The sequence below is a fragment of the Neoarius graeffei genome, chromosome 7, assembly GCF_027579695.1.
Source record: "Neoarius graeffei isolate fNeoGra1 chromosome 7, fNeoGra1.pri, whole genome shotgun sequence".
NCBI classification, from domain to species: Eukaryota; Metazoa; Chordata; class Actinopteri; order Siluriformes; family Ariidae; genus Neoarius; species Neoarius graeffei.
The window spans coordinates 38,477,835-38,500,273 of NC_083575.1; the positions used below are offsets into that span (position 1 = coordinate 38,477,835).

General features: G+C 42.3%; 1 protein-coding gene across 1 annotated transcript in view; it reads left to right on the forward strand.

The window, feature by feature from the left end:
• The first annotated feature begins 10,893 nt into the window (after positions 1–10,893).
• The window catches only part of si:ch73-105b23.6 (mucin-like protein), a 40,736-nt gene continuing 29,190 nt past the window's right edge, over positions 10,894–22,439 (forward strand). Inside the window, exon 1 of the mRNA XM_060925598.1 lies at positions 10,894–10,945. The gene's annotated coding sequence lies outside the window, so the exon portion shown is untranslated. The remainder of the gene's footprint in view (positions 10,946–22,439) is intronic.

The window sequence follows — 22,439 nt, forward strand, 5'->3', positions numbered from 1 at the left end:
CCCATCACTACGTTCCCAAACTGACGTCATACTCTCAGGTTTCAGATCAGTATCTGACTGCATGAAACCCGAAATCACATCATCATCATACTATGCATCTTGTTTACTTACCCAGTGATGATTACATAACAACATTCGACAGTGGTTTCTCAGAGAGTGTCCAATGGTGGAACAAATACTGTACTTCAGTTCAGGAGGACAAGGCAAAATATTTCACTTTAATGCCCTGTTAAATTATCTAAATATGTACATAAATATTTTGTAGGTTTATTAGAGCCATATTTATAGGCCTGCTTGTTTTTGAGTTACTGAGGTTTGGATAAAGCCCACTGAATTCAAGTCACCAGTCAAATAGCTATAGTTGTGGTCAGAAGTTTATATACACTCACCATGGATGTGAACGTCATGGTGATATTGGGCTTTCAGTGATTTCTTTGAACTGTTCTTTTTCTGGGAAAGAATGCTGGTACAATCTACACTTTTAATAGGACAAACAAGAATTTGGTGCACAAGTTTTTATTTATTTTGGCTTTTCTGAAATAAATACGTTCAAAATTAAACATTATGCATTATACATATACAACATTTTGAGTTATTTTTATCCAGCTGGCAAAAACAACAATAATAAGTATGTTTCTGCCAAAAATGTAAAATGTGATACTTTAAATAATAGAAAAAGTGTTTTGATATAAACAAACTCCATCCCACATCACTATATTATATATCTCATTGTATCTGCATCCAGTTAGTTAGAATGTTGGATTATGATCAACGTTTTTGTACCAAAAACTGTCAGCTTGAAGAATCACTGAATGTAGAACAATGTAGAATTATATACATTCATATGTGATATATTGTAAATAGAGAATATTACAGGGTTGCATGAAGATAGGAATTTTATCTTCAAGTGGTGAATGTACAGTGGTGCTTGAAAGTTTGCGAACCCTTTAGAATTTTCTATATTTCTGCATAAATATGACCTAAAACATCATCAGATTTTCACACAAGTCCTAAAAGTAGATAAAGAGAACCCAGGTAAACAAATGAGACAAAAATATTATACTTGGTCATTTATTTATTGAGGAAAATCATCCAATATTACATATCTGTGAGTGGCAAAAGTATGTGAACCTCTAGGTTTAGCAGTTAATTTGAAGGTGAAATTAGAGTCAGGTGTTTTCAATCAATGGGATGACAATCAGGTGTGAGTGGGCACCCTGTTTTATTTAAAGAACAGGGATCTATCAAAGTCTGATCTTCACAACACATGTTTGTGGAAGTGTATCATGGCACGAACAAAGGAGATTTCTGAGGACTTCAGAAAAAGCGTTGTTGATGCTCATCAGGCTGGAAAAGGTTACAAAACCATCTCTAAAGAGTTTGGACTCCACCAATCCACAGTCAGACAGATTGTGTACAAATGGAGGAAATTCAAGACCATTGTTACCCTCCCCAGGAGTGGTCGACCAACAAAGATCACTCCAAGAGCAAGGCGTGTAATAGTCGGCGAGGTCACAAAGGACCCCAGGGTAACTTCCAAGCAACTGAAGGCCTCTCTCACATTGGCTAATGTTAATGTTCATGAGTCCACACACGGCAATCATGGAAACCAGTGTCATGTAAACTTTTGTTTTTGTTTGTATGTACCACTGATGATTTTACCGTGTTTTAAATAAAGTGTATGTATGTATGTATGTATGTATGTATGTATGTATGTATCAGGAGAACACTGAACAATAATGATGCACATGGCAGGGTTGCAAGGAAAAAGCCACTGCTCTCCAAAAAGAACATTGCTGCTCGTCTGCAGTTTGCTAAAGATGACGTGGACAAGCCAGAAGGCTATTGGAAAAATCTTTTGCGAACGGATGAGACCAAAACAGAAATTTTTGGTTTAAATGAGAAGTGTTATGTTTAGAGAAAGGAAAGCACTGCATTCCAGCATAAGAACCTTATCCCATCTGTGAAACATGGTGGTGGTAGGATCATGGTTTGGGCCTGTTTTGCTGCATCTGGGCCAGGACAGCTTGCCATCATTGATGGAACAATGAATTCTGAATTATACCAGTGAATTCTAAAGGGAAATGTCAGGACATCTGTCCATGAACTGAATCTCAAGAGAAGGTGGGTCATGCAGCAAGACAACGACCCTAAGCACACAAGTCATTCTATCAAAGAATGGTTAAAGAAGAATAAAGTTAATGTTTTGGAATGGCCAAGTCAAAGTCCTGACCTTAATCCAATCAAAATGTTGTGGAAGGACCTGAAGCGAGCAGTTCATGTGAGGAAACCCACCGACATCCCAGAGTTGAAGCTGTTCTGTACGGAGGAATGGGCTAAAATTCCTCCAAGCCGGTGTGCAGGACTGATCAACAGGTACCAGAAATGTTTAGTTGCAGTTATTGCTGCTCACACCAGATACTGAAAGCAAAGGTTCACATACTTTTGCCAGTCACAGATATGTAATATTGGATCATTTTCTTCAATAAATAAATGACCAAGTATAATATTTTTGTCTCATTTGTTTAACTGGGTACTCTTTATCTACTTTTAGGACTTGTGTGAAAATCTGATGATGTTTGAGGTCACATTTATGCAGAAATATAGAAAATTCTAAAGGGTTCACAAATTTTCAAGCACCACTGTATATTTCACGTATGAGCAAAGTGAACAAGTGATATATTTATCAACTTGAGAAGATAAACTTCACATCTTTGTGCCACCATGTAATGTTTTTCATATTATATGGACCCATCCACAAAAAATACGCAAGTTAATAAAAGGAATTTTAATTTTGAACCGGTCCATGTGTCTTTTCAGCAGGAAAACATTGGGAGTGATGTCATTGGAGTGAAATATCAGGAATTATTACACATACAGGCCACTTTTTCCATGGAATAAAAACATGTATTCTATTCCATTCTAGTGGGTTTACTGATAGCATGCAATATTGTTATCAGATCACTTATCCTCTGTGTATTATGCCACTCTCCCCAATGGAGAATAAGCGTGCAATATTGTTATACTATTGCACGTTGTCAAGACAATACAATGTCACACATCGGAGATGTAAAACTTCTGCGCTAGCAAGCGACAGTGACAATTTGTAAACAAACATGGCCGGCAGGTTTGGTTCATTAAAAATGGAAGATTTTGAGAGAGTTTTGGCTGTCAAGTCGCTCCATTGTGTGTAGTTGTCAATGTTAATTTTAAAAATAACTAAGTAAATTACATAGGGAAAATAATAATAATAATTTTTGGCTTGACTGCACTAGCGTTGGCCTTCACTAACACTACACCAGCTGGAAGGTCAGTAGACTGCCACGCTAACAGCACCGGGTAAGCTAGTGTTGGCCTTTGCTAATGCTCTTGCTTTGCCGGCTGGAAGATAACTGGACGACCGCGTTAACAGCACCGAATCACGGGTAAGCTAGCGTTGGCCTTCGCTAATGCTACTGCTACACCAGGTGGAAGCTAACTGGACTGTTGCGCTAACAGCACTGAGTCACAGGTAAGCTAGCATTGGCCTTCGCTAATGCTACTGCTACACTGGGTGGAAGCTGACTGGACTGCTGTGCTAACAGCACCGAGTCGCAGGTAAGCTAGCATCAGCCTTCGCTAACACTACTGCTACACTGGGTGGAAGATAACTGGACGACCGCGTTAACAGCACCGAATCACGGGTAAGCTAGCGTTGGCATTCGAGAATGCTGATATGAAGAGTTTATAATAATAATAATAATAATAATAATAATAATATTGGCTGGCTTTTTTGTGGTATATCAGATATATTCCTTTCAGCTAGCATGATATTGAACTCGTTTTTGACTTGTTCGATATCATGCTAGCTGAATGGAATATATCTGATATACCACTCAAAGCCAGCCAATATTATTCAAATATGTCACGGTTCTCAACGTCCAGGATGAAGTTCGTATGAAAAATACGAGTGGTGTATTTCCCAGTAAAACACTCGTGTCTATGTAATATATTATAATATATGTTGGTTGTCAAGGGTTTCTTTGTTTAAACTAGCAAACCAAAAACTGCAGTTTCATGTAAATAAACATGTTTAGCTTTCATTCTATTAAAATATTACATATTTTAAGTCCTACTAAATAGCATTAATACTTTTTTAATCACCAGTTGCTTATAAAGACAAAAGTAGTACAACATAATTTCAACACCAGACATATTTGACTGAATCTTATTATTTAATAAGGCAATACCTTTTTATTTTTAAAGAATTATTATTATTATAGCATTTTTCACAAATTGCTACTGTCATTTTACCAGTTTGCTTACAATCTAAGTGGAAATGATTTTGTTGGACATTTTGTACAAAGTTTTTATTTATCAAATTTGAAAAAACTAAATTAAAAATGTTCTGTTTCTCAAAATCCAGTGAATGTGGATATCATAAAACAGTTATTCCACTCAATTTATTCATGCATGGCTTGTAGCTAACTCAGCGCTATGCACCTCATCGGCTATCAGCTCATGTACAACTCGATTTAATGGAATAACTGTTAAATATCTCTATTCTAAATCACTCAGTGATTTATTTTGTAAATTTAATTTTAAAAAATCATTAATAAATCAGGGTGGTACGGTGGTGTAGTGGTTAGCACTGTCGCCTCACAGCAAGAAGGTTCTGGGTTTGAGCCCAATGGCTGATGGGGGTCCTTTCTGTGTGGAGTTTGCATGTTCTCCCCGTGTCTGCGTGGGTTTCCTCTGGCTGCTCCGGTTTCCCCGACAGTCCAAAGACATGCAGGTTAGGCTAATTGGTGGCTCTAAAATGACTGTGAGTGTGAATGGTTGTTTGTCTCTATGTGTCAGCCCTGCGATGACCTGGCGACTTGTCCAGGGTGTACCCCGCCTCTCGCCTATAGTCAGCTGGGATAGGCTCCAGCTTGCCCGCGACCCTGCACAGGATAAGTGGTTATGGATAATGGATGGATTAATATATCAGAAGTCTGATAGGTTGCATCCTCTGACTTCAACACTAGGTTTACTGATCACTGTTCAGCTCCTTAGACTAAACTCATCTCATCTCATTATCTCTAGCCGCTTTATCCTTCTACAGGGTCGCAGGCAAGCTGGAGCCAATCCCAGCTGACTACGGGCGAAAGGCGGGGTACACCCTGGACAAGTCGCCAGGTCATCACAGGGCTGACACATAGACACAGACAACCATTCACACTCACATTCACACCTACGGTCAATTTAGAGTCACCAGTTAACCTAACCTGCATGTCTTTGGACTGTGGGGGGAACCGGAGCACCCGGAGGAAACCCACACGGACACGGGGAGAACATACAAACTCCGCACAGAAAGGCCCTCGCCGGCCCCGGGGCTCGAACCCAGGACCTTCTTGCTGTGAGGCGACAGCGCTAACCACTACACCACCGTGCCGCCCTTAGACTAAACTATTAAAAATAAATTATTTATCCAGTGTAATGATATAATGTAGAAGAATATTATCTTATTGTAAGAGTTTTTTGATTGGCGATGTTCCTACGGACATACGCAAATAATAAGGAAATTCTTAGCTCTTAGCCTTAGTAGTGGTGTTCCCCTAAAACTAGCCACCAAACAGGTTCAATACACCTTGGGGGATAGTGGTGTAGTGGTTAACGCTGTCATCTCACAGCAAGAAGGTTCTGGGTTTGAGCCCAGTGGCTGATGGGGGCCTTTCTGTGTGGAGTTTGCATGTTCTACCCATGTCTGCATGGGTTTCCTTCAGGTGCTCTGGTTTCCCCGACAGTCCAAAGACATGCATTTAGTTTTACTGGCTCCTCTAACTTGCCCATAGGTCTAAATGTGTATGTGAGTATGCAGAAAGGAACCAGCCACCCTACTGCTACAATTCTAGCCAAGTCAACCAAACATGGTTTGCCTCAAGCCCAAATTGGGTTTGGCAGTGAAGACAACACTTTAGCATCAATTCCCCAGGGACGAACACCATTCTTCCAAAAGATATTCCCTCATTTGTTGGAGAGCAATGTCGAAAATATTCTTGCAAATTTTGCCATCGACATTTGCCATTGACATTCAGTGACTAGGAAAACCATATCATATTATTTACATCATTTCTGGCCTGTAGTCATGACATGATCATTATATTACATGGTCATCCTGGAAGAGATGACACCCATCAGGATAGAAATGTTTCATCACAGGATATAGGGGCTCAATCACAATAACATATTTGCAGTGATTCTTCCTTCTGAGGAGACAAATGTACTCAAACCATGCCAGCAACATGCCTCTCATGGAAGGCTCATGTTGTTAAATGTAGTTTTGCTTATTCAAGCAAAAGTAGCAGAAGAAAGAAATATAGTAGGCGTGAATACATCATTCCTTTACCCTGTTGTGTAATTGCTTTCAGAGGATCAGCCTGGTAATACTTCGTCATGGTAATGCTGAGCAGACTTATTAACAAATCTCTTAAATCATTATACACCTGCACAGTGTGGAAAATATCTGGAGGGCTTCAGGTATCTTGAGCATGAAGTGTTGACAGTGAAATAAGATTCTTTTCTCTTTTTTTTGGGTACAAATGGTTTTTGAGAAAGGACAAGTAAGAGGCTAGAAGGAACAGTTATTTACTGGGAGAACAAAACATGTGTATAAAAATATGGGTGTTCCCTTTTCTGCTGGTGTACAATATCACAAAGCTGTAAGATCACCCATTGTGGTCAAACTCAAAAGAGGGATAAGAGCTGGATATAGAATGAGTGTCTTCGTTAGAGAAGCACAGACACACAGAGCAACCTGAGAGCAATAGCTCACTCACTACCCCAATGCCAGCCTCAGCAACTTCAGTCCATCTGTAAGATATGCAGTGAGTACATATGTCTATTTATCACCTTGCTGTATGATTTAACTCAATGGGACAGCCAGGGTTACTCTTATGGCTTACTTATTAAAATGTACTTAAACTTTAGTTTAAAATGTATTGTTATTTTGATAAAGGTTTAATAACTTAACCAGTAACTGATCTGTGTGTTGATCTTATTGCTTTTGTTTTCATCTCTCTTCAGCAAAAAAAATTTGCAAAAGAAAGAAACATTCTAATATATATTCCAGTATATACATATACACTGGTTTGAAGTAAACATCATAAAATGCAAACACTGACATAATAATAGATTATGCAAAAGATGTTAATGAAAAAAAATAATTTATGTTTGATGTAAATCAGGTCTGAATCATAAGTCTGGTTTTCTTGTTACCATAATTCCTATTTACAAGCCATCTGCATTATGGATTCAGTGTCTGGTGTTAAATGGGGAGGGATGTGATGTAAATATAAATCATCGCATGGCATAATGCTGATAATAATGAACATATGGTTCACATGCCGTTTCACACTGATTTATAGAAAAATAACATGATTTCAAAATTGTCAAATTCAGTTAAGGCAACTGGTAACTTGCTAAATGCCATGCATATACTAACCCCATTTCCAGAAAAGTTGGGATATTTTGCAAAATGCAATAAAAATAAAAATAAACCCTTGGATTTGTTAATTCGCATAAATCTTTATTTAACTGACAAACATAAAAAGAAAAGATTTTCAATAGTTTTACTGACCAACTTAATTGTATTTTGTAAATATCTATGAAGTGAGAATTTGATGCCTGCAACACACTCAAAAAGAAATGTTGGGACAGAGGTGTTATTACCATTGTATTACATCACCTTTCCTTTTAATAACACTTTTTAATTGTATGGGATCTGAGGATACTAATTTTTGTAGTTTTGCAATTGGAATATTTGTCCATTCTTGCTTGATACAAGATTTCAGCTGCTCAACAGTCCACGGTCGCCGTTGTCTGATTCTCCTCTTCATGATGCGCCATACATTTTCAATAGGAGACAGATCTGAACTGGCAGCAGGCCAGTCAAGCGCAGGCACTCTGTGTCTACGAAGCCACACTGTTGTAGCCTGTGCAGAATGAGACCTGGAATTGTCCTGCTGAAATAAGCATGGACTTCCCAGGAACATTTGATCAATAATGTCTTCATTTTGCAAGTTTACTATATCATATCACATCATATTATGTATTGACTGAGTTGGAGGTCTGGATGAGAAAATGTTTGGCTCGAGGTCATGCCGTACGGACCAAGTGCAGCGAGGTTCATACAAATGACCAAGAACCAAATATTTTCCCATCCAGCCCAACCTAACTCAGTCAATAAGCATTTTATCATATGACCTTTTTGAACTAACATACACAGTGGAAAACAATGAATTCATACTTTGTTGAATACTTCATATTCATATTCATACTTCGTTGAATACTTTGCGAAAAGGAAGACTCGTGTCAGGCTCGTGTTCTAAATTTCCTTTTTTTCTTCGCTTGTATTTAGAAACTACATTGCAAGCTGTCTAGCTCCTTAGAGGGGATGACTGTTATGTCTCTTTCCTCCTTAATTTCAGCAATAAATCTTTTGAAAACATTCATGTCATACTTAGTTTTTTTTTACGGTGTTTTCTTGTTGTTGTCCTTGTATAAACAAGTGAATTTCTTTGCTCAAAAGTACCTTTTTTCATTTCCTTTGAAAATTTCAGCTTGTTCAATTAGGTCTGTGTCTGATAAATCATCTGGATAATAAAATTCACAGCTGCATCATTCATTTTTCAAAGTAATAATTCAGAGCAAAATGAAAACAGCGGAAGTGAGGGAAACTAGTCCGGGGCTGCATATGGCTTTTTCTGGATCAGATTCAAAAATCCATATCTGCCCAGTCACATGACTTTTCTTAATGGTTTTATTAAGCACGCACGCGTGGGTCTGTACGGGTCATATGATAACAGATCATCTCTGCCACAAAATAATCAGAAGATTTTTTGTATAATTTGATGCAAAGACAGATAAAAACAAACTATTTAAATTTACTCCATCTAATTATAGTTAATTAAAATAAAAAAAATTAGGAGAAAAACACATTTTTTTGTTTTACATTAGTTATTTGTAAATATAGAATTCATTTAAATAATTAAAAGAGCAATAGTCAGAACAACACAAAAGCAAATAATACAGCGGAAAAGCAGAACATGGCTTGTTTAAATAAAAAATATAGCTGTCACTGTACTTCTAACTAACCTATCTTAAAAAATCTATATTTTATTAAAAATAGTATATTTATATTGCCATATAATTTTTCATGTCACTTACCAACCCTCCACTGAATATTTGCAAAATATAATATAATTCTTATTAACTTGTGTTTATGAACCATGTTATACATCTGGACTGATGGGGTAGAAACTGTAAATTGACCCTAAGTATATCAACCCTTATTCCCTCTCTTCTCCCCAGAATACTCATATTTGTGTAGAACATATGCATATGTACACCAATAACTGTATTATACTTTGGGCACTGTGTGGGATTCCAACCTAAAAGGTGTGCAGTACTATCTATGTTGTTTATATTCCGTTTTTTTCTCCATATATGCATTACAGCTAAGAATATGTAGTGTGTTTCAGATAAGGGAATCCCAGCAATCATCATCTATAGCTATAACTTACAGTACCAGTCAAACGTCTGGACACATTGGACACTCATTCATATGCTTTTCTGTATTTTGACTATTTTCTACATTATAGAACATCAAATCTATGAAATAACATATGGAACATATACAGAATTGTGTAGTAAATAAAAAAGTGTGAAGAAAAAACAAAAAACAAAGCATGTTTCATATTTTAGATTCTTCAAAGTAGCCACTGTTTACCTTGATGACGCTTTGCACATTATTAGCATTATCTTAACCAGGTTCATGAGGTCGTCACCTGGAATGCTTTTCAATTAACAGTCAGCTCTGTGTTTTAGTATAGCGGAAATGGCGATGAGACCGATAAACTTCCTGTTGTGACGTTACGGACGTCAAGGTCATTCACTCAGACCGCTACCTATATAAATCACTTTAATCATAAAAATTACCATATTAGGTTTATTGTTAACGCTTAAAACTATTCCTGTGCCATTCTTGAGGTCTCAAGGCATTTATAAACAAAAGTGAGGCCATGGCTCTGAGTATATGCTTTAATGACGCTTTGCACACTATTGGCATTCTCTTAACCAGCTTCATGAGGTAGTCATCTGGAATGCTTTTCAATTAACAGGTGCCTCGTCAAAAGTTAATTAGTGCAATTTCCTGCCTTCTTAATATATTTGAGATCAAACAGTAAATAGTAAATAATAAAAATACAGTAAATAGCCCTATTCCACAACTGTAGTAATCCATATTATGTCAAGAACAGCTCAGCTAAGTAAAGAGAAACATCCATCATTACTTTAAGACATGAAGTGACTTTTAATTAATAAAAATAAAGAAAAAACATTGAATTCAAAGGTCTGTCCATACTTTTAACTGGTACTCTATTCTTTCAGAAGTAAGGAAGAATTTCCAAAAATTGTCGTGTATATTCTTAGAATAAATAAATACTTTCAATTAAAAAAAAAATCCACTTTTTACGAAGAAGTATCTGATTCTTTTTCAAATAGGTTATGCTTCATACACAATGCTTTTTTATAACTTGTGAAACTGGAACATGGTAACACTATCCTATTCTGCCTTTGTTCAGTGGAGAAATGGATTACCATTACTGTTAAGTGAACCAGAGCTATGACTTACTGGCTTACAGGAATTCATCTTCCTACTTATGTGACTTGCTATTTTTCCAGCACTTGGCATAAAGGAAATAATTCTCAATAAATTCAGTTTGAACAGTTAATACGTAGGAATGTCTCTCTCAACATTTGACATTTTCTTTGTTAGCTGCAAGTTACATTTCAGTGATATGCAAATAATGTCATGTGCTTTCATTTGCCTCTCTCTCTCTCTCTCTCTCTCTCTCTCTCTCGGGAAGGACTCCACAGGTCTGCCTGTTGTGTCTCTCTACTATTCTCATCTACACCGGTGTAGGTGAGTCATGTTGTTAATCATACATTTTTCAGTGGTGATGGAAAAGCCAAGCTTTACTCACATAAAAGCATTATAATGACTCACATCAATGAAAAAAAAGGAGCCATGAAAAGGGTAACTGTTTAGTGAAAGGAACTAGTTAAGGAAATACAACCCTGATTCCAAAAAAGTTGGGACAAAGTACAAATTGTAAATAAAAACGGAATGCAATAATTTACAAATCTCAAAAACTGATATTGTATTCACAATAGAACATAGACAACATATCAAATGTCGAAAGTGAGACATTTTGAAATTTCATGCCAAATATTGGCTCATTTGAAATTTCATGACAGCAACACATCTCAAAAAAGTTGGGACAGGGGCAATAAGAAGCTGGAAAGTTAAAGGTACAAAAAAGAAACAGCTGGAGGACCAAATTGCAACTCATTAGGTCAATTGGCAATAGGTCATTAACATGACTGGGTATAAAAAGAGCATCTTGGAGTGGCAGTGGCTCTCAGAAGTAAAGATGGGAAGAGGATCACCAATCCCCCTAATTCTGCACCGACAAATAGTGGAGCAATATCAGTGTTAGGACTAGGACTGTTTTGGCCTCTAGAGGCCGCTGTTATTTCCTTTTCGTGTCGTGTTTATTTTGGCCTCTAGAGGCCGCCACTGTTCCTGTGTTTTGTGTTTGTGTTAATTGCCTAATTATCTTCACCTGTGTCCTTAATTAGTTTGTCTATTTATACCCCTGAGTTCAGTCCTCTTGTCACGGAGTCTTTGTGCTGTTATGTTTATCTCCAGTTTCCTTTGTACTGTGTTTTTTGATCTTCTTAGCTTTTGAATTTTTGCACTTTGCTTTTCTTTTGGATTATACTCTTTGGTTTTTTTTTTGTCTTTTGTTTTGCCCTGTATATAGTGTATATAGTTTAAATAAACCTTTTGATTCTTTTTCTACTTCCGCCTCACGCCTCTGCATTTGAGTCATCCCCCTGGTGGCCTAGTGGGGGTTTGCTGGATTATCACACCAATGAACCAGGTTCGAATCCCAGCAAAACCCTAACAGAAAGACTCCGTCATGACCGACTCAGCAGAGGCTGCTTCAACTGTCTACCCGGCCAACCTTCAGGGAATTATGGCAGCTTTGACACGCTTCGGAGCGACCATGGACGCTCATGGACGTACGCTCACCAGCCAACGTGAGGCCCTCGCTCGCCACGAGGAACTGCTTCAGCAAATTGGGAAAACCCTGGCACAGCTGACATCTCTGCCTGCATCTCCTGCTCCAGTTCCTGCTCCTGATCCAGCTCCCACTCCTGCTCCAGTGCCTCCTGCAATGCTGCCTTCTTCACCTCGTGAACCCAGCCTTCCTGCACCACAGAGGTATGACGGCAAGCACAGTGAGTGCCGAGAGTTCCTTACCCAGTGTCAACTCACCTTTGAGCTTCAGCCTACCACCTACACTACGGATCGCCGCAAGATTGCCTTTGTGATCACCTTATTAGCTGGTAAGGCGCGAGCCTGGGCTACTGCTATCTGGCAAAGACAGGCACCTGAGTGCTTTGATTTCCAGCTGTTTTCTGAAGAGATGCTTCGGGTCTTCGATCAGGCAGACATCAGTACCGACGCAGCCCGAAAGCTCATGTCCATCCGGCAAGGAGGAAGCGTCGCAGATTACGCCATCTCGTTCCGAACACTCGCAGCAGTAAGTGGATGGAACGAGACTGCCCTGGTGTCAGCCTTCCACCATGGTCTGTCTGACCCCATCAAGGACGGTCTGGCCTCTATTGGATGCCCAAGTGACCTCGAAACCCTCATCTCACATGCTATTCGTCTGGACAACAGGATGAGAGAACGCCACCAAGCCTTGAGCCCCCCCAGCCTCCCTACCTCTACCTGGAGACCGTCTACCTCCTTCAGTGACTGTCCAGAACCCATGCAAGTGGGTCGTACTCGCCTCTCCGCATCTGAGAGGGAGCGCAGAAGGAGGGACAAGTGCTGCATCTACTGTGGCAAGCCTGGTCACTTCCAAGCATCATGTCCCGAACTCTTGGGAAAAGGACCGCCCCGTCCAGCCGAGGGAGGGTTGTGACGGGGCCTACCCTCTCTCCCGGACTCCCTGGCCAAGGAATCTACATCCCGGTCTCCATCTCCTGGGGTGAGTCTGTCCACTCTTGTCAAGCTTTGATAGACTCAGGGGCGGCTGGGAACTTTATGGATATTCACTTCGCCCAAAGCATCAATATTCCGACTGCACCTCTTGAAGTCCCACTGTCTGTGTCTGCCCTCGATGGCCAAGCGTTAGGTGATGGAAGAGTCACCCAAGTTACTTCTCCAGTTTTCCTCCAGTCTCAAGGTCACAAGGAAGAAATATCCCTGCACCTGATTCCTTCACCTGAGTTCCCAGTTATTCTAGGCCTTCCTTGGCTTACTCGCCACAACCCTCGCATAGACTGGGTAACAAGCCAGGTTGTGGAATGGGGCCCTGCATGCCATGCCTCTTGTCTGCTCTCTAGCTCTCCTGTGTCTCCTGCCGAGCCCCCTGATCTCACCGAGTTATCTCAAGTTCCCACAGAGTACTGGGATCTCAAGGAGGTATTCAGCAAGAGCAGGGCCGCCGTTCTTCCTCCGCACCGGGCCTACGACTGTGCCATCGACTTGCTCCCTGGGACTACCCCTCCTCGTGGCAGACTGTTTTCACTCTCTCAGCCAGAACGCAAGGCCATGGAGGAATACCTCAAAGATGCCCTGGTCTCTGGGTTTATTCGACCCTCCACTTCACCTGCTGGAGCCGGCTTCTTCTTTGTCGGCAAGAAGGATGGGGGGCTCCGACCATGTATTGATTACAGGGGCCTGAATAAGATCACTGTGCGCAACCGATATCCCCTTCCGCTGATGTCCACAGCTTTCGACCTGCTCCAAGGCGCCACCGTCTTCACCAAGTTGGACCTACGGAACGCATACCACCTCATCCGTATCCGACAGGGAGACGAGTGGAAGACTGCCTTTAACACCCCGTCTGGGCACTACGAATACCAGGTGATGCCCTTCGGACTCACCAACGCACCAGCTGTTTTTCAGGCCCTAATCAACGACGTCTTAAGGGACATGATTAACCTATACGTTTTTGTCTACCTCGACGACATCCTTATCTTTTCCAAGACCGTGCAGGAGCACCGCCACCATGTCCGCCAGGTTCTCCAGAGGCTGCTACAGAACAATCTGTTCGCCAAGGCCCAGAAATGCGAATTTCATGTTCCCGAGGTCTCCTTTCTGGGATTTATTGTACGGACAGGCCAACTCCAAATGGACCCTGCCAAGACCCTGGCCGTCCGGGATTGGCCTACTCCCAAGTCCGTTAAGGAGGTTCAGCGGTTCTTAGGATTCGCTAACTTCTACCGCAAGTTCATCAGGAACTTCAGTTCTGTGGCAGCACCCATGTCAGACCTCACCAAAGGGACAGGTGGATCTTATGGCTGGTCTCCTCAGGCAGAAAAGGCGTTCAAAGACCTCAAGGACCGCTTCTGCACGGCACCCATTCTGGTTCTCCCGGACACCTCCCAACCATTCATCGTGGAGGTGGACGCCTCGGACAGTGGTGTCGGCGCGGTGCTCTCTCAACGTTCGGAAGGAAAGCTGCACCCCTGCGCTTACTTCTCCCACCGCCTGAGTCCTGCTGAGTCCCGGTACGATGTGGGGGATCGAGAACTGCTAGCGGTCAAACTGGCCCTTGAGGAGTGGAGGCACTGGCTGGAGGGAGCACAACATCCATTCCTGGTTTGGACTGACCACAAGAACCTGGAGTACCTCCAGCAAGCCAAGAGACTGAACCCTCGACAGGCTAGGTGGGCCCTGTTTTTCAGTCGGTTTGACTTCACCCTCTCATACCGCCCCGGCTCCAAGAACACCAAACCTGACGCACTGTCCAGACTGTTCTCTGCCACTAACAGGGAGAATGAAGTCGGGCCTATTATCCCTGTGTCCCGGATTGTGGCCCCTGTCCGCTGGGGTATTGAGGAGGCTGTCCGACGAGCCCAACGCCAGGACCCCGGTCCTGGGACGGGGCCACCAGGCCTCTTGTACGTCCCACATCAAGCCCGGGCCAAGGTTCTCCAGTGGGGTCACTCTTCCCCTCTCACCGCCCACCCGGGAGCTCGGAGGACCCTGGACTTCCTGAAAAGATGCTTCTGGTGGCCTAACATGGAGAAGGAAGTAAGGTCATTTGTCCTGTCCTGTGAGGTTTGCACCAGAACCAAGAACCCACGACAGCGTCCCCAGGGTCTCCTGCATCCTCTGACCATTCCCCGGCGTCCCTGGTCCCACGTGGCAGTCGACTTTATCACGGGTCTCCCTGAGTCACAAGGTAACACGGTCATTTTGGTCTTAGTTGACAGATTCTCCAAGGCCTGCCGCTTCATACCACTGTGCAAACTCCCCTCTGCTCTTGAAACTGCGAAACTTTTGTTTAATCATGTCTTCCGAGTCTTTGGTCTTCCACAGGACATCGTCTCAGACCGAGGGCCCCAGTTCTCCTCCCGAGTGTGGCACGGGTTCTGCAAGGTCATCGGAGCCACTGCCAGCCTCTCCTCTGGGTTTCACCCACAGTCCAATGGTCAGACGGAGAGGCTCAACCAGGACCTGGAAACCACCCTGCGAGGCCTGGCTATGGATAACCCGACATCGTGGAGCACCTGGCTGCCATGGGCGGAGTACGCCCACAACACCCTGCAGTCATCGGCCACCAAGCTGTCGCCATTCCAGTGCCAATTCGGGTTCCAGCCACCTCTGTTCCCGGACCAGGAGGAGGACGCGGGGGTGCCCTCGGTCAACCAATATGTGAGACGGTGTCGCAAGACCTGGAGCAAGGTCAGGAAGACCCTCATACAGACCTCCAGAACCAACCAGACTCAGGCCAACCGCCATAGAAGACCTGCACACGCTTTCCGCCCTGGGCAGCGTGTTTGGCTGTCCACTAAGGACCTTCCACTGCGGGTGGAGAACCGCAAGCTTGCTCCTCGCTACATTGGCCCCTTCAAGGTGGTGCGCAGGGTGAACCCTGTCTCCTACCGGCTCCAGTTGCCCCGGACTCTGAGGATCAACCCCACTTTCCATGTTTCCCTGTTACGGCCCGTACTGACGTCTACGTATGCCCCTGCCCCTAGGAACCCCCCACCCCCCCGCATCTTCCAGGGGCAGACTGTGTTCACTGTGAATCGCCTGCTTGACTCCCGCCGGGTCCGCGGCGGGTTGCAATATCTGGTGGACTGGGAGGGCTATGGTCCTGAGGAGCGCTGCTGGGTTCCTGCTCGGGATGTCCTTGATAAAGAACTATGTCGGGACTTCCATTCGGCCCATCCGGATCGCCCTGGGAACGTCAGGAGACGCTCCTAGAGGGGGGGGTCCTGTTAGGACTAGGACTGTTTTGGCCTCTAGAGGCCGCTGTTATTTCCTTTTCATGTCGTGTTTATTTTGGCCTCTAGAGGCCGCCACTGTTCCTGTGTTTTGTGTTTGTGTTAATTGCCTAATTATCTTCACCTGTGTCCTTAATTAGTTTGTCTATTTATACCCCTGAGTTCAGTCCTCTTGTCACGGAGTCTTTGTGCTGTTATGTTTATCTCCAGTTTCCTTTGTACTGTGTTTTTTGATCTTCTTAGCTTTTGAATTTTTGCACTTTGCTTTTCTTTTGGATTATACTCTTTGGTTTTTTTTTTGTCTTTTGTTTTGCCCTGTATATAGTGTATATAGTTTAAATAAACCTTTTGATTCTTTTTCTACTTCCGCCTCACGCCTCTGCATTTGAGTCATCCCCCTGGTGGCCTAGTGGGGGTTTGCTGGATTATCACACCAATGAACCAGGTTCGAATCCCAGCAAAACCCTAACAATCAGAAAGGAGTTCGACAGTGTAAAATTGCAAAGAGTTTGAACATATCATCATCTACAGTGCATATCATCATCAAAAGATTCAGAGAATCTGGAAGAATCTCTGTGCGTAAGGGTCAAGGCCGGAAAACCATACTGGGTGCCCGTGATCTTCGGGCCCTTAGATGGCACTGCATCACATACAGGCATGCTTCTGTATTGGAAATCACAAAATGGGCTCAGGAATATTTCCAGAGAACATTATCTGTGAACACAATTCACTGTGCCATCCGCCGTTGCCAGCTAAAACTCTACAGTTCAAAGAAGAAGCCGTATCTAAACACGATCCAGAGGCGCAGACGTCTTCTCTGGGCCAAGGCTCATTTAAAATGGACTGTGGCAAAGTGGAAAACTGTTCTGTGGTCAGACGAATCAAAATTTGAAGTTCTTAATGGAAATCAGGGACGCCGTGTCATTCTGACTAAAGAGGAGAAGGATGACCCAAGTTGTTATCAGCGCTCAGTTCAGAAGCCTGCATCTCTGATGGTATAGGGTTGCATTAGTGCGTGTGGCATGGGCAGCTTACACATCTGGAAAGACACCATCAATGCTGAAAGGTATATCCAGGTTCTAGAGCAACATACGCTCCCATCCAGATGACGTCTCTTTCAGGGAAGACCTTGCATTTTCCAACATGACAATGCCAAACCACATACTGCATCAATTACAGCATCATGGCTGCGCAGAAGAAGGGTCCGGGTACTGAACTGGCCAGCCTGCAGTCCAGATCTTTCACCCACAGAAAACATTTGGCGCATCATAAAACGGAAGATACGACAAAAAGACCTAAGACAGTTGAGCAACTAGAATCCTACATTAGACAAGAATGGGTTAACATTCCTATCCCTAAACTTGAGCAACTTGTCTCCTCAGTTCCCAGATGTTTACAGACTGTTGTAAAGAGAAAAGGGGATGTCTCACAGTGGTAAACATGGCCTTGTTCCAACTTTTTTGAGATGTGTTGTTGTCATGAAATTTAAAATCACCTAATTTTTCTCTTTAAATGATACATTTTCTCAGTTTAAACATTTGATATGTCATCTATGTTCTATTCTAAATAAAATATGAAATTTTGAAACTTCCACATCATTGCATTCCGTTTTTATTTACAATTTGTACTTTGTCCCAACTTTTTTGGAATCAGGGTTGTAGGATAATTGTTACATTTAAAGTAACACTGTAATCCCAATGATAGCTCAAGATCAAAATCTTTTGATATAATAACCCCATTTCCAGAAAAGTTGGGGTATTTCCCAAAATGCAATAAAAACAAAAATCTGTGATTTGTTAATCCACATGAACCTTTTTTCCCATCCATCCATCTGTAGGTGCAACAGGCTTATCAAATCGGTCTCACGTAAAAAGGGATCAGTCTCATAAATTCATTAATCATTAATTCAAGTGTCTAATAGTTTATAGCTAAACTATTAAAATCAATGGAATAACTTAGTGGTGATGTTGCTATAGTTTTAGTGAGTATTGTAGCTCTAATGTAATATGTTTACTCTAGATCTATAACATTCATATAACAACCAAATGGGCGAAGGCAATTAGAGTACTTGTTTGGCAGAGGTTGGCACTCAGTGAATGTTGTAGCAATAGACAGGACACAGTTTATTCCAACGATACCAATTACTGAAATAGATGACACGAATTAGCAAACTAATACTGATCAGATATAGCAACAATAGCAGCCAAGGAATAATTCAGTATAAATGGTGATACAATGTACGGTATACAGGTAATAATCAGTAGTGTATATGATGATAACTAAGGCACTAATGGTGATCAGAAGTAATAAGCTATATGCAAGTTTACAGTGTAGGGGTGAGTGGATGTTAAAATGTGATAGGGAAATCACGTGTTTATGTGTCTGTGTGAGAGTGTGTGTGAGTATGTGAATGGAATGTGCAAGCCTTATGCTAGGCCTCGCCTAAAAGGGGATGGGCAACAAGGAGAGTACATGAGGGAGAGAGAGACAAAGGATCTGTAGTTTAAAAACTAGTCTCGGCTAGGCCTTAAACCCACCTTCTACTCAACCCTTAGCTACTCCTGAAACCCCAATGTTGAGGGGTATAGTGTGACAGAGGGAGTTGAAAAGAGAGTGAGAGAGAGAGAGAATGCATGCACGATCTAACTAAATACAGATAGTAAACAAAGTAAATCAAACAGCACGCGGTCTAAGACCTACTTTTATGTGAATCAAAATGCGTACATTTAAACCATAAATTAATTCAAATAAACAACACTCTTCACATTAACTAGCCACAACTAAGACTAACAATTGCCCAGATGCCAGCCTTACTTGAGATCGCTCTTTTTTGGCGACTGAAAGTGCACCGTCTGTTATCTGAAGACAGCGCAGAGCGCAGGTCCAAGGAGAAAACAGTTCTGTTCCTTTTACTTTCACAGCTCGTCAGCTGAAGATCTTCAGTGTCCCATTTGGTCATCCTATGGTCTGGAAGGAATCTTGTTTGTAGTTCGTCAATGTTGCGAAAGGGAAAAGGGATCCGGTCACCTTTTCTCTTTAAAATACTGAGTGGGCTGCAGTAACTAACCGGTTCAGTTATTATTACAACTATGCGAAGATCAAATACATTGAACTTTGGCTAAAGGTCCGGTATCAATAGCTCGTTCTTTGTCCTTTGTTCTCCTGTAGCACAGATGCAACGATGTCTCTTTCACGCGTGGAAACCCACCACCAGAGAGAAGGAATTTCGATTCCGCCACGGGTTTAAAGCACAGTTGTGACATCACTGTATTTGGTATCCGGTATCATCTCTGTATCCAATACCATTACAGGGAGTCAGAAGAATGGGCGGAGATAGAACATGGCATCGATTGGTGTGTTCAATGCTGTACAGTGAAAGGGAGAAGATGGTTCATAAATGGTTATGGCTACGGCATGGCAATCCATCCCTACACATCCATCCATCCATCCATCCATCCATCCATCCATCCATCCATTATCTGTAGCCGCTTATCCTGTTCTACAGGGTCGCAGGCAAGCTGGAGCCTATGCCAACTTACAAAGAAAAAATTTTCAATAATTTTACTGAGCGACTTTTATAAATACAAACGAAGTTAGAATTTGATGCTTGCAACACACTCAAAGTTGGGACAGCGGCATTATTGCTCTTGTTTTATGTCACCTTTCCTTTTTAAAGAAGAAACCTTTATTTGTCACATGCACACTTCAAGCACAGTGAAATTCACCCTCTGCATTTAACCCATCTGAAGCAGTGAACACACGCGCGCACACACCCAGAGCAGTGGGCAGCCACACTAGTGCCCAGGGAGCAGTCAGGGGTCAGGTACCTTGCTCAAGGGCACTTCAGCCCAAGGCCGCCCCACATTAACCTAACTGTATGTCTTTGGGGAAACCGGAGCACCTGGAGGAAACCCATGCAGACATGGAGAGAACATGCAAACTCCACACAGAAAGGCCCTCGCCAGCTGCTGGGGTCGAACCCAGAACCTTCTTGCTGTGAGGCGACCATGCTAACCACTATACCACCATGTTGTCCTTTTAATAGCACTTTTTAATCATATGGCATGTGAGTATACTAATTGTTGTAGTTTTGCAATTGGAATATTACCCTCACCTAGTGCCATTTAACTTGCTAATTGTGGAATCTTCTAAAATCACATTACTTTATTCTATAAACTTTTCAGTCTTATTTTGCCTCTGTTGTCCCAACTTTTTTTTTTTTTTTTGGGGGGGGGGGGTGTCACAGGCATGAAATTTGAACTTTGTTTATATTTACAAAATACAATTAAGTTGGTCAGTAAAACTTTTGAAAATCTTTTCTTTGTACTTTTGTCAGTTAAATAAAGGTTTGTGTGAATTAACAAATCACAGATTTTAGTTTTTATTGCATTTTGGAAAACATCCCAACTTTTCTGGAAATAGGGTGTGGCAGCGGGGGCGTGGTCAAGCGTCGGTCTGTGACCGGAGGGCGGAGTCAGGGAAGGTAAGTGGCAGAATCACTGCACCTGATGTTAATTAATGTGTTTGTGTGTCTTCCCCAGTGACCGCACCCTATTTAAGGAGAGAGAGCGAGAGCAGAGGGAGCTCTCTCCCCAACCAGACGACTAATGTGTGTCTGAGTGTCTGGGAGAGTGTACGCTGAAAAGTGTCACAATAAAAAAAGAGTTTTGTGAACTCAGTTCTGGCCTGCCGTCCTTCTGTGCTCCACCCACCCATACGAACTGTCACAGTGGTGCCGAAACCCGGGAACAAGCACAGAAGGACGGCAGGTCAGAACTGAGTTCACAAAACTCTTTTTTATTGTGACACTTTTCAGCGTACACTCTCCCAGACACTCAGACACACATTAGTCATCTGGTTGGGGAGAGAGCTCCCTCTGCTCTCGCTCTCTCTCCTTAAATAGGGCACGGTCACTGGGGAAGACACATAAACACATTAATTAACATCAGGTGCAGTGATTCTGCCACTTACCTTCCCTGACTCCACCCTCCGGTCACAGACCGACACTTGACCACGCCCCCGCTGCCACATAGGGTTAATACGATACAACACAATTCTGGAATAAATGGAGATTAATCTACGTCATGTCACATTTTTCCAGGATTAGTCAACGAGCTTCAAGAACAGGAAAAAGGCAGATATAATAGCCTGCATGTTATAGTTGTGAGTGATCAGTAATGAAGTGCTTTCACTTCTCCAAATGTAATATGCTGGTCGAGATGAACTGAGCAATGTATTTAGTGTAGCTCCTGTATTACATCATCCTGGCTCTGTCATGCTTTGATCTTGTTTTTTTCTGTTTTTGCAAAAGAAAAAAAAAGTATGTGGCCCATTCCAGGCAGGAAATGAACCCAAGCCAGAGGAATGTTGGGAATGGAAATGAGAGGGCATAGACACTGAGCTGAAGCCCTGGGAAAATGCACTTCATACACAGCTGCATACAAATACCATTAAAACAATGTATGGGTTATTTCAGGGGTACACAGGGCTATATGATCTGCACTAATGGTTGTTCAGGAACATATGAAAAATTTGACAGAACTTGACAGAATCTTGCACTCCAGAGGGGTCCAGATGTGGGCGGGGCCATGTCTCTGGGTGGAGCTGATTGCAGATACTTCCAACATGCCCTGCTCCAGCCGAGACACAGCTAGGGACGGAGCACTCTGACAGCCTAATACAAGACAAGACAAGACAACACACACACACACACACACACACACACTGCTAGATAATATCATGAACAAATCACAGATTTTTGTTTTTATTGCATTTTGGAAAATATCCCAACTTTTCTGTAAATGTGATTTGTAAATAAATAGAGAACCTCTCAGAAAATGAATATCATTACAACAGACTAGGGTTATTATATGTGCATTTAAATGCTAGTTACTTGGTGTTTACATTAGACCGTATCCGTCTCGTTTTCATCGCGGATGCACTGTCCGTGCACATTAAAACGCCGGGAAACGACTCCACAGGCGGAACAACTTGAATCCGCCGGGGCCCACGTATTCAACCCAGTTCGTATCTGATCCGGTGCTGTGTAAACATTGAGGAACGAGGAAACGCAGTGCTGAGCTCTAGCTGACGTCGTC